Below are 11,550 nucleotides of genomic sequence, written 5' to 3'. Positions count from 1 at the left end.
CCATCAACTCATCCCTTTCTTCAACCCTATTCTTACCCCCAAAGTATGCTTTAGCTTAGTTTAGTTACTTACAATCTCTGGGCGAAGTTATGGAAACTATAGAAACTTCATAGATAATGGGGGTCTTTGTAGAAAGATTGGCTACAATTGGCTGCTCCAATACATGGTGAACAGTTACATTTTCAAAGCAAAAATTTAATAAGGACTCAGGTTTTCATAGCGTCATTGAGACCTCTAATACTGTCATTTATTTGTTTCCAGTAATTTTCAGTCTTACAATAACAAAGCCTTGCACTGACATTATTGTAGCATGGCAAACGATAATTAATCATACATTTTGCATTCTCATACATTGCAAGCAGTAACAGGGAGCCCCCTCTGGCAGACTTTGTAAAACATGGCATGTCATTTGGATTTGTTGAATAAGATTTTTCATGATTAGTCTGTAATTTTTTTCTCGCAGAAATGTGGGGGAAAAATAAATTAAATAACTATTCGCAGAGTGACCTTGGACTGAAATTCGGAGCGAGACTGAGGCGCAAGCAGAGACCGCAGGGCATTGTTTATAAAAGCCAGTAGGATATTGCCTAAAGGTTAATACATTTCTCAATATTTTTCAAAGGCAAATTCCATTTGTTTATTTAGTTTTATAGATTTGATGAAATCTCATTTATTCTCCTTTACATGCAAATGTTTTTTGTTGTTTTTTTTGGCGTCTGGCTGGTTCACTTATGATTTTGAAAAGGATACATGTGAGTGTTTTGAGCCATTATATTAAAAGGTCAGTAAAATCATTTCTATACTTTCTCTATAATAAATGTTTGATCATATTAGTGTAATCAAATTCAAAATAGTCATTAGGAATTGTACAGACGCATTTGTATATTGATGACATTACTGACATGTCAAAATATAACATTAACAAATCAGAATTTATTTTAAAGGGATATTAACTATTGCCAGTAACTGTTAGCTTATGTAACGCGCATTACAGTTACCCGAAATTTTGAGTTAAAATTATATTTTTTCCCCTACAAATCCAAGGGCTGCATAACTAATAATAAAGCAGGTAATATTGAAAATCAACAATGGTTCACCAGGAAACAGGGGGAAGGCATCTGCAGCCTAATAGTAGTATCAACACTGTACCAGCATGCAGTGATTATGGTGCAAAGACTAAAGCTTTAACCCTTTAAGGACACATGATGGAAATATTCCGTCATGATGGAAATATTCCAGAAGTTGTGTCCTTAAGGGGTTAAAAATAAACTAAAAAAAAACTGAGACTGTTATTGATCATCATGTCTGTAGTTTAGTAACAAAATGTCCTTTAAATAAAATGTGGTAAGGCTCAAGACTAAATACAATATTATATAACTGTTGCAGCAACTCCTTCCTCTCCACCCTCCAAAATTGGAATAAAAATCCAAGGACACTCATTTTAACTTCAGCAATAAACAATCACAATTTCTACATCAGATACATGTGGCCCAGGTAGAAAGGCAGTGAAGTGACAATAACAATGTTTCCTTAAATTCAGCAAACAGACGTACAGTATTCTAATATTAGTTCAATCATTCATCCCTGTCATACATATAAAATAAACATAACGTATTTTTCCATGTATAAGACGACCCCTATTTGTTAAGCTCAAAATTAAGAAATCAATATTTTAAACATCAAATAGAACAACTTTGATATTTTAGAAGTGACTTCTGAGGAGAAAAACACACTTCTGATTCTCATGCCTCCTCCGTGCTACTCTGTGAAGTTAATGGCGCTACAGTGCATGTTGGGAGACTACAGCTCCCACAATACAGCAGGTGGTGTGAGGGCATGCTGGGACATCACAGTAGTATTCCCTCTGCTCCCTGATCCCCATTTCCTCTCTCATAAATATAAGTCAGAGAGCAAGACCTTCCTGAGGTGGAGCAAGCTTTAATATGGCTGCTCCTTTTATAGTGTGCCATGTGTCTGGAGCTCCGTTGGTGGTAAGTGCCTGATGTCTGCTGCAGCTCCCACGCATATAGTGACCTCTTCCTCCTTGCCACAACATTCAGAAGTGGGTCGGCGGGAGGGAGGCCAGGTACGTGTGTGGGCCGTGGCACACTGAAATGCGGAAGGCGCACAAGTGTTTCTTTTTAACCCCTGTAGTGACATTCTGTGTAATAGACGACCCCAAATGTAAGACTAAACATTTAAAAAAAAAAAAACACATAGTATTATACATGGAAAAATACCGTATGTAAAATAGATCTAAGCTAATGTATAGTGTTACACCAAACACCATAACCACTTCAGTGTTTTAAAGTGGTCGTGGAACTTGGAGTCCGTATGTGCAGCGTTTTGGTATGAAATGCAGCATATACTCAGTTTAATATCTTTCTTGCTGGAGGTGACACTCTCAGCCAAAGGGTTATATTGGGATTGGCATCCAGCTTATGGAACTATGCAGAAGCCTGTCAAGCGTCACCAGACCTGTAGGGAGCCTTGGTGTCTGGCAGCAGGGACCCAAATAAGAGGGGGATCCATTGCAAAGTGGTTTGTATCAAAATGGGCCAGGGTACTCATCACATTATACCCACTATTATCTTCCCTTTATGTTGGCCTATGGTAATATTTTGATTTCAAATGTATCCATGAATATTATACCATAAGAATCTTTCAAATAGTCTTATCAGTTGCTAACCTATTAGAAGTTTATCCTAAATAAACACAATATGAATAAATAGTAATTTGTCTAAGGTACAGACTAATCATTCCAATGCTATTTTAGAGTGATGATGTCTTTAGGATAGCATTTTCGAGATGTTTGTACAATATATGAGGAGGAGGGAGAACAGTCTTTTTTTAGTGCATGCTTATGTTTTTCTGTAATGTCATCTGTAGGATTTAATTTTGTCTGATTTCCAGTTATCATGATTTTTTTTATTTTCTTGATGTTTTGTATTTTGTAATAATGTGATTCTATCATTCTTAACAATTTTTTGTTTTTAAATTAGATTAGTTTGAAAAAAATAAAAAAATTGGGACACCACAAACAAAAAAAGTTGGTGAGAATATAAATTTTCTTTACATTACAATATACAGTACAATAGCCAGACATGGAGTTCACATCTGTGTAAACATATAAAGCATGTAACACGTTCAGAATTAGAGAAAATTTATGCCAAACTTACCGTAATTTTCTTTTCCTGGCTATTTCTCATGGCAGCATCACTTATGGGTAGCTCCTCCCTTAGCAGTCACAGGACAGGAATTAATTAGATTAATTAATTAGACTGATAGGTATAAAGAGTCCCTCCTCCCCTTACACCACAGTCCAATTATAAAGCTGAAAATAAAAAATGGGCGGGAACCCTGATGCTGCCATGAGAAATAGCCAGGAAAAGAAAATTACGGTAAGTTTGGCATAAATTTTCTCTATTCCTGGCTAATCATGGCAGCATCACTTATGGGTAATACCCAAGCTCACAAAAATTAGGGTGGGAATAAAATTATGATAAAACACACAGAACAAATTATTATGCTATGACTGAATTTAATATCAACGGGACAAAGAAACCGTAGACAAGACACTCTTCCCAAATGAGGTGGAAGGAGCATCCACATCAAGTTTGTAGTGTTTCATGAACGTCATCGGGGAAGACCAGGTGGCTGCCTTGCAAATGTCATCGTATGGAACCTCTGCCCAATTAGCCCAGGAAGTTGACAATGCTCTGGTTGAATGAGCCTTTATCTTCAGTGGAGGAGAGCGATCTTTATTGAGATAAGCCTTTCTGATTACAAGAGCAATCCAACGCTTCAACGTAGATAGAGAGGCTGCCTCACCTCTCCTGGCCCCTGAAGGCAAAACGAAAAGCTGGTGAGTTTTCCTGTAAGGAGCAGAACGTTCAAGGTACACAGACAGGCAGTTCATAACATCCAAACGATGCCACTTGATCTCCTCTGGTGAAGAAGGATTGGGGTAGAAGGATGGCAGGACCACCTCTTGAGATAGATGGAAACGAGAGACCACTTTAGGCAGAAATGCTGGATTAGGTTGCAGGCACACCCTATTGTGGTAGAATTGTAGACAAGAAGGCAAGGTGGAGAAGGCCTTGATCTCTGAAACTCTCCTAGCGGAAGTAATTGCTACTAAGAACAATGTTTTGTAAGTTAGGAGGACAGCATCCAAATTCTCAAGAGGGACGAATAGATCCTCAGTCAGGTAGTCGAGAACAAGCGGAAGGTCCCAAGGAGGGGTAGTGGATCTCGAAGGCGGTCTCAACTTGAAAGCTGCCTTGAAGAACCTGGAGATCAATGGGTCTGATGACCAAGAGGAGTTGCACAAGGCTGACAGGGCCGAAGACTGAACTTTAAGAGTGCTGATGCTAAGACCCTTATCCAGACCTTCTTGCAGGAACTCCAAGATTTCAGTGTTGCGAGGGCGTATGAAGTCAACTCGCTTGGCCGAAGCCCATTCCTGAAACACATCCCAGATTCTATGGTAGCATGAGGACGTAGAAGCCTTCCTTGAGTGTAAGAGGGTATTGACCACAGCTTCTGAAAGGCCTAACTGTTGAAGTCTTACTTTTTCAAGATCCACACCCCCAATTTGAGGCGTTCCGGATGAGGATGGAATATTGGACCCTGCGTTAGCAGATCCTTCAGAACAGGCAGGGGCCGAGGCTGTTCCTGGCTCAACATTGACAGTAGGGGAAACCACGGCCTTCGAGGCCAAATTGGGATCACGGCAATAACCTTCTTCCCTTCTGACCAAACTTTTCTCAGGAACCTGGGTATCATGGGTAGGGGAGGGAACGCATACCCCAGATCGAACGACCAAGGAAGAGATAGAGCATCCTGGCCCAGTGCCTGACTCTCTGGGTGGAGGGAGTAGTAATTCTCCACCTGGCGATTCCTGAACGAGGCCATCAGGTCGATCTGGGGCATGCCCCACCGATGGGTGATCCAAGCAAAAACTGACTGGTGAAGTTTCCATTCTCCTGGGAGAATTTCTGTTCTGCTGAGAAAATCCGCCGCTACGTTCTCCGAGCCTGGGAGATAGATAGCCTTCAGTCCCTGGAGATAGGTCATGGCCATTACCATTAGAGGAGCTAGCTCTTTTAAGAGCTGCTTGCTCCTTGTGCCTCCCTGGTTGTTTACATATGAGGCCACCGCTCGGTTGTCCGTCTTGATCAACACCCAGGAATTCCTGATCTTCGGAAGGAACACCCGAATGGCCTTGGAAATAGCTCGTAGTTCTCTTAGGTTCGAGTGGAGCCGACTTTCTTCTCGAGTCCACCACCCCTGAGTCCACGAGGAATCCAGGTGGGCACCCCAACCAGAAGAACTGGCATCTGTCGTAATAACGGTCCACAGAGGCTCTTCCAAGGGAAAGCCCTTTGCTAGGTTCTTCCCGTTCTTCCACCAGTTCAACTCTTTTCTTACTGGCAGTGGCAGATATATCTTCTGATCCCAATCCGTTTTTTTCCTGTCGAACTGGAGAAGGAAACAACTCTGTACAGGGCGAAACTTCCATTGGGCCCACTTCACCAAACCTATCGTAGACGTTAAAGAACCCAGGAGACTCATGACTTCCCTTGCCGAGGCCCTTTCGAGAACTTGGAGCTTCTTGACTTTGTCTTTTATCTTCATGACCCTCTCCGGAGACAAAAACACACGGGCAGAAATGGTATTTATCACCGCTCCGAGGAACACGATGGTCTGAGATGGAATCAGGGAGCTTTTTTCTATGTTGAGAAGCCACCCGTGATCTTGCAGGATGTTCATTGCCATTAATGTATGATGCTCCACTATTCTTTGTGAAGGCCCTATGATGAGTATGTCGTCCAGGTAATGGAATATCTCGATACCTCTCATCCTTATGACGGCAATCAAAGAGACAAGGACCTTCGAGAAAGTCCTTGGCGCTAAGCTGAGACCAAACGGAAGCCCTCGGAACTGGAAATGTCTTCCTAAAGCCCAGAACCGAAGGAACTGCATGTGATTGCTGTTTACAGGGATTTGGTAGTAGGCGTCTTTTAAGTCTATGGAGGTCATCCAATCTCCTGGTTTTACGCACTTTAGGATAGTCTGTAAGGATTCCATTTTGAATGTCCTTACGTCTAGAAAGGCGTTCACTCCTTTCAGGTTCAGGATGAGACGCCACTTTCCCTGGGGCTTTGGGGCCAAAAACACAGTGGAATACATCCCCTGGAACCTTTCGTGAGTAGGGACTACCTCCAACACCTTCTGTTCCAGCAGAGTGGAAATGCAAGTCCTCATGGCCCTTCGTTTGACACCTTCTGACACTTTTGATTTTCTGAAATGGGCAGCATGTGGACGAGAGGAAAATTCTATCCTGTAGCCTTCTTTTATGATTGAGGTGACCCACTGGTCTGTGACATTTGCGGCCCATACCGGGTAAAAGAACTGCAGTCTTCCACCCACCGTACCCGGATGGGCCCGAGGACCTTCAGAAGGTCTTCCCGGAGGTTCTGGCACCTCTACCTCTGGAAGCCTTATTGGAAGAGGAGTGAGAGAAGGACTTCCACGAAGAGTTCCTGGAATACTCCCTTCCGGGCTTGTAGCTTCTACTGTCCCGAAAGGACCGATCCTTAAATCGCCTGGTTTTCCAGGAGGAGGAAAAACTCTTTCTGCTGACTTGTGGAAGAAACGCTTTTTTCCCATCAGCAGCTTTCTGAATGGCATCCTCCAGGATCTTACCAAACAGGAGGTCCCACTGGAACGGGAGACCACACAAGGACGCTTTGGAGGCATAGTCCGCCCCCCAGGAATGAAGCCATAAGGCCCTTCTGGAGGCCACAGATAGGGCCATACCTTTGGCAATCATGCGAGTGATGTCCAGGGAGGCTTCAGAGCAAAATTCAGTAGCAAGGCTCAAATCCTTGAGACTTTCCAGGAGATGTTCTCTACGGACACCTTGACCAATATCTTCCTCCAAATTAGCGAGCCAAACTCTTAAGGCCCTGGAGAGAGTGGTCAGCGCCACTGCCGGATGAAGGGCGGAGCCTAGCGCCAGATAGGCTTTAATTAGGTCACCATCCATACGCTTTTCCATAGGTTCTCTTAAGTATGCCATGGAGTCTATAGGAAGCGTGGTCTTTTTAGCCATATGGATCACTGCGGCATCAACCTTGGGAACCGAATTCCAAAGGCAGCAGTCCATGGCAGAATAAGGATAAGTCCTTGTGAATTTGTTTTTCAAGGTGGACTTCCTCTCCGGCTTATTCCATTCCTGAAGGATCATGTCCCTTATAGAGGAATGTACTGGGAACGTTGGTCTATTAGGTTTCAAGTCCTCAAAAAACCTGTCAGCCTCTCTCAATTCAGATTTTTCTTCCGTGAGGCTAAGAGTGTCTCTGAGGAGGGTAATAAGTCGATCTATAGATTTAGAGTCCAGAGACCTGGAGGCATAGTCAGCCTCCTCCTCCCCCTCATCAGAGACCTCCCACAGGTCAGGATCCTCCTCAGAGCTGGAAGACTGAGGTTCCGCTCTGCGTCTCTTAGGAGGGCCACCACATCCCGTGGTAGACTTAAAGCCCTCAGCAATTGCACGGGAAATCCAAAGCTTAAGGTCGTCCTGCGGTGAAGTCTTACTGGGGACATTAGCCGCTTCCGACAAGCATTCCCTGCAGAGGTTCCTTCCAGGTGGAGCAGGTGATGAACAATTGATGCATCTGTTGGTCTTTTCTCTGGATTTTCTCGCTGGAGAATCCAACTGTTTGCTGGGGCTGAAATAAAGCCATATATAACATATATTACAGGCTCAGTATGGCACTCTTTTAATAACCCCCCCTGAACAAAATAAATGGCTCACCTATGTTTTCTAGAGAGGGATCTAGCAGAGGCAGAGGGAGAATCCATACTAAGAAAAGAACAAAGGCAAAATCAGAACACATCCCTAAAAAGCCCAAAAAGGCAAACTGGAAAGCAAACCCAAAGCCCCCAGCAAAAAACCAGGCAATCCTACCTCATAACGGCAGAAAACACAATCCAGGCAGCCAGGAGACAGCAAGAAGGAGAACTGGCGAAAGTTCAGACCGCAAATCAGAAGTTCCGAACAGCTGACAGGCAAGTGTCAGTATTCCCCTGCTTAAATACCTCTGCGCCCGGTCCGCGCATGCGCAGAGCGCTGGAACGCACGCCATGCGTTCTAAGCCTCGCGGTCGTCGCGAGGCACTTCTGGGTTCGGCAATTCCGCGGCTGGAACGCACACCGCGGCAAACCAGCCAATCCAGGCGAAAACAGCCCCCACAAGGACAGCAACTCCCAGCAAGCCCCCAGGGGCAATACAGGGCACTCAGGCAGAAAATAACACGCAATAGAGCCCAACAGCATCCACCATCCGGATGACTGCAGCATGGATTCCCAAACACTGCCAACAAGGTAAGGGGGGGATTTCGACCCCAACTACTAGGGGCAATTCCAGAAACAAGGGGAAATTTTTAAGGATAACCAACCCCAGGAAGTTTTAGAACAGTGTCTCCCTCAGAACACTCATACATCCCACGCAGCAGTTCAGTACTTACTCTGAACCTGACCCAGTTAGTCCTGCCCATGCAGGCTGTTTACTGGGTCCTTCAAATGAAGAGAGGCTGAACTTCATTTGGAACGAACCCACGACAAACGCAGGAAGGTGGCCATAAAATAAAACGTTAAAAGTCCTGTAGAACTTGCTAAGGACAGGAAAAAAGACTGTGGTGTAAGGGGAGGAGGGACTCTTTATACCTATCAGTCTAATTAATTCCTGTCCTGTGACTGCTAAGGGAGGAGCTACCCATAAGTGATGCTGCCATGATTAGCCAGGAATATTCATTTTATAGTTCAGGGCATAATAATAACCAGTGTTTTTGCATGATTAATTTTAATGTTTTGCATTCTTCAAATTAAATCTCCAGCTATAGAGTCTGATGTTATGTATCTGATGAAAATCCTAGAGTTGTGTGTTCTTTAAACTCTGCCAGTGGTAAAGTTAGTCATTGTATTACACCAAGTAGTGTGGATTTTCACTTTACATGTTTTTCTTAGACGGTTCCTCAGACTGAACTTGAATATTGCTGTTCGGATTGATCAGGATTCCATTAATACATAGTTAAGACCTCACAAATTAAGAGTTATTATTATTATTACAATTATTAGCATTTACATAGGGCCAACAAATTCCGCAGAGCTTTACAATTATAGGATGGGAGTATCTGACAACAATTGACATCCAAATAACATTGACATCCAAATAACATTCGTCTTGTAGAATTTTCAGAGGACCTTGCACTCACACTTTTTTGGGGAGTACTCGCACTAGGGTGCTCCAAAACAGGGAGGGCCCCAGCCCAGACAAATCCAGTGCAACAAAAAACTAGGTTTTGGTACACCCAGTAGTTTCTTCAGCAAGCAGACTTGACAAAGGAAGCCGAACTGTTGTCTAACTTTTTGTACTCCACAATAAAGTCTATCTGCTGAAGAAACTACTGTGTATGCCCAAACCTACTTCTTCATCCAAATAACATTGACTGAGACAAGAGTTGAAGAGGTGGACCTTACAATCTGAATGTTGAGCACTTGCGATGTAAACCTAGCTAGCTGTCACCAACGCGTTACCTGTTACCCTTTCCTTTATATGAGTCTGCTGATGAGCTGTTAGAGGATTTAATCCTTCATAGCCTATCATGTAATCTTCTCTCAAATAATATTGCTTACATTCAGGAAATGTTAGGACACATTTTGTCCTGACCCATATGGTAGGGGACAATACAATTATTATTATTATTATTATTATTATTATTATTTATATATATATATATATATATATATATATATAAAGTAATTTACTTGCTGTAAAGTATTAAAATGTAAAAACAAACTAGGAGATTAGAAACATTACTTTTATGCATCACCTGCATATCTCAAGTTGGATTTAGACAAGTCCACCTTGAGCACAGAAACCCAAGAAATCATGTTTTGGAACTATTTAAATGCACAGACATTGCATTTCAGACTTCATACTGCATTTCTGTAATTACCAATAGCAATTGACACTGTTAAACACCACTTTTATTTAACCCCTTAAGAACTGAGCCAAATGTACAAGTTGTGAACAGAACAAAATGTAAACAAAACCTGGCATTTGCGCTATATATCTGTTCAACCGTAATTCACCTCTTTCATATTACATGCACCCCCCCTTATTATATATCATTTTATTCAGGGGAAACAGGGCTTTCATTTAATATCAAATATTTAGCTATGAAACATAATTTAATATGAAAAAAAATGGGAGAAAATAAGACATTTTGTTATTTTTTTTAGTTCTACATGACATTTTAACTGTCAATGTCATAATACTGTTTGCTTTTACTGCAATAAACTACACATATTTGTATTCAGCAAAGTCTCCCAAGTAAAACAGTACCCCCCATGTACAGGTTTTATGGTGTCTTGGAAAGTTATAGGGTTAAATATAGTGCTAGCAAATTAAATTCCCTATACTTTCGCCAAGGGTTGTCAGGCAGGTCCCGCTAATTGTAATTAATTAGGATACCTAATTATGTAAAAATATTACATAAATATATGTGTAAAATTAATATATGTATATATATATATACATATGTGTATATATACGTATATATATATATATATATATACATATATATATATATTTGTGTAAGGGGCAAACAGCCGTATATGGAGTAAGGATCCAGCATAAGCGTAGGATAGTATAAAGGGAGCAAGTCGGTTGTGGTGTGCCGAGACCGACGATACGGTAGGCCTGTAAATAAAGAGGGCCCACCAAGGAGTAGGAAAGTTAAGTAAATGGAAAGAAAAAAAAAAGTGTTGAAATGAGGAGTGGGTGGGAGGGTCATTCTGATGCTGACCTCAAGCGATATGAGTCAGGTAAGGGGTGTGTCCCTTATATAGGGGAGTGAATTAATTTAAGCCCCTCCCACAAATACAGGCCAAACGGCCTTAATACTTGTGTAAGGGGCAAACAGCCATATATGGAGTAAGGATCCAGCATAAGCGTAGGATAGTATAAAGGGAGCAAGTCGGTTGTGGTGTGCCGAGACCGACAATACGGTAGGCCTGTAAATAAAGAGGGCAAAAATGAATAATCAAAGATTTAATACAGTCAACAAATATATACAAATTAACCAGACATTTCCTTAAATTCATTACAGTATTTAATTCCTGGAAGGATTTTGAAGGTAGGAATCTAGGACCGAAAGTGGACACCATTTGTTGTGGGTAGGATAGTATGTTATCTCTACTGTTGGTGCGTGTTGACTCGTTTTGGAATGTGGTAGAGCCAATAGGTAATGATATATGTGTTTACGTACGTGGGATAGTTGAAGACAATGATCTGTCTGAGTGGTTGTGATGGTAGTGGATTATTTGACCTGAGAAAGGCATAAAAGGCAATGTGCATGGCTGGTAATGGCCGACTTGGTAGTATAATTGAATGGTTGTAGATCTAATAGGTCCGATAAAGATGAAAAGTTGGATGGCTATTGGTAATCTCTGAGAGGAACGTGGGGGAATGGATTC

This window comes from Pelobates fuscus, chromosome 2 (assembly GCF_036172605.1).
Source record: "Pelobates fuscus isolate aPelFus1 chromosome 2, aPelFus1.pri, whole genome shotgun sequence".
NCBI classification, from domain to species: Eukaryota; Metazoa; Chordata; class Amphibia; order Anura; family Pelobatidae; genus Pelobates; species Pelobates fuscus.
Note: the sequence above shows the minus strand (reverse complement) of the source record.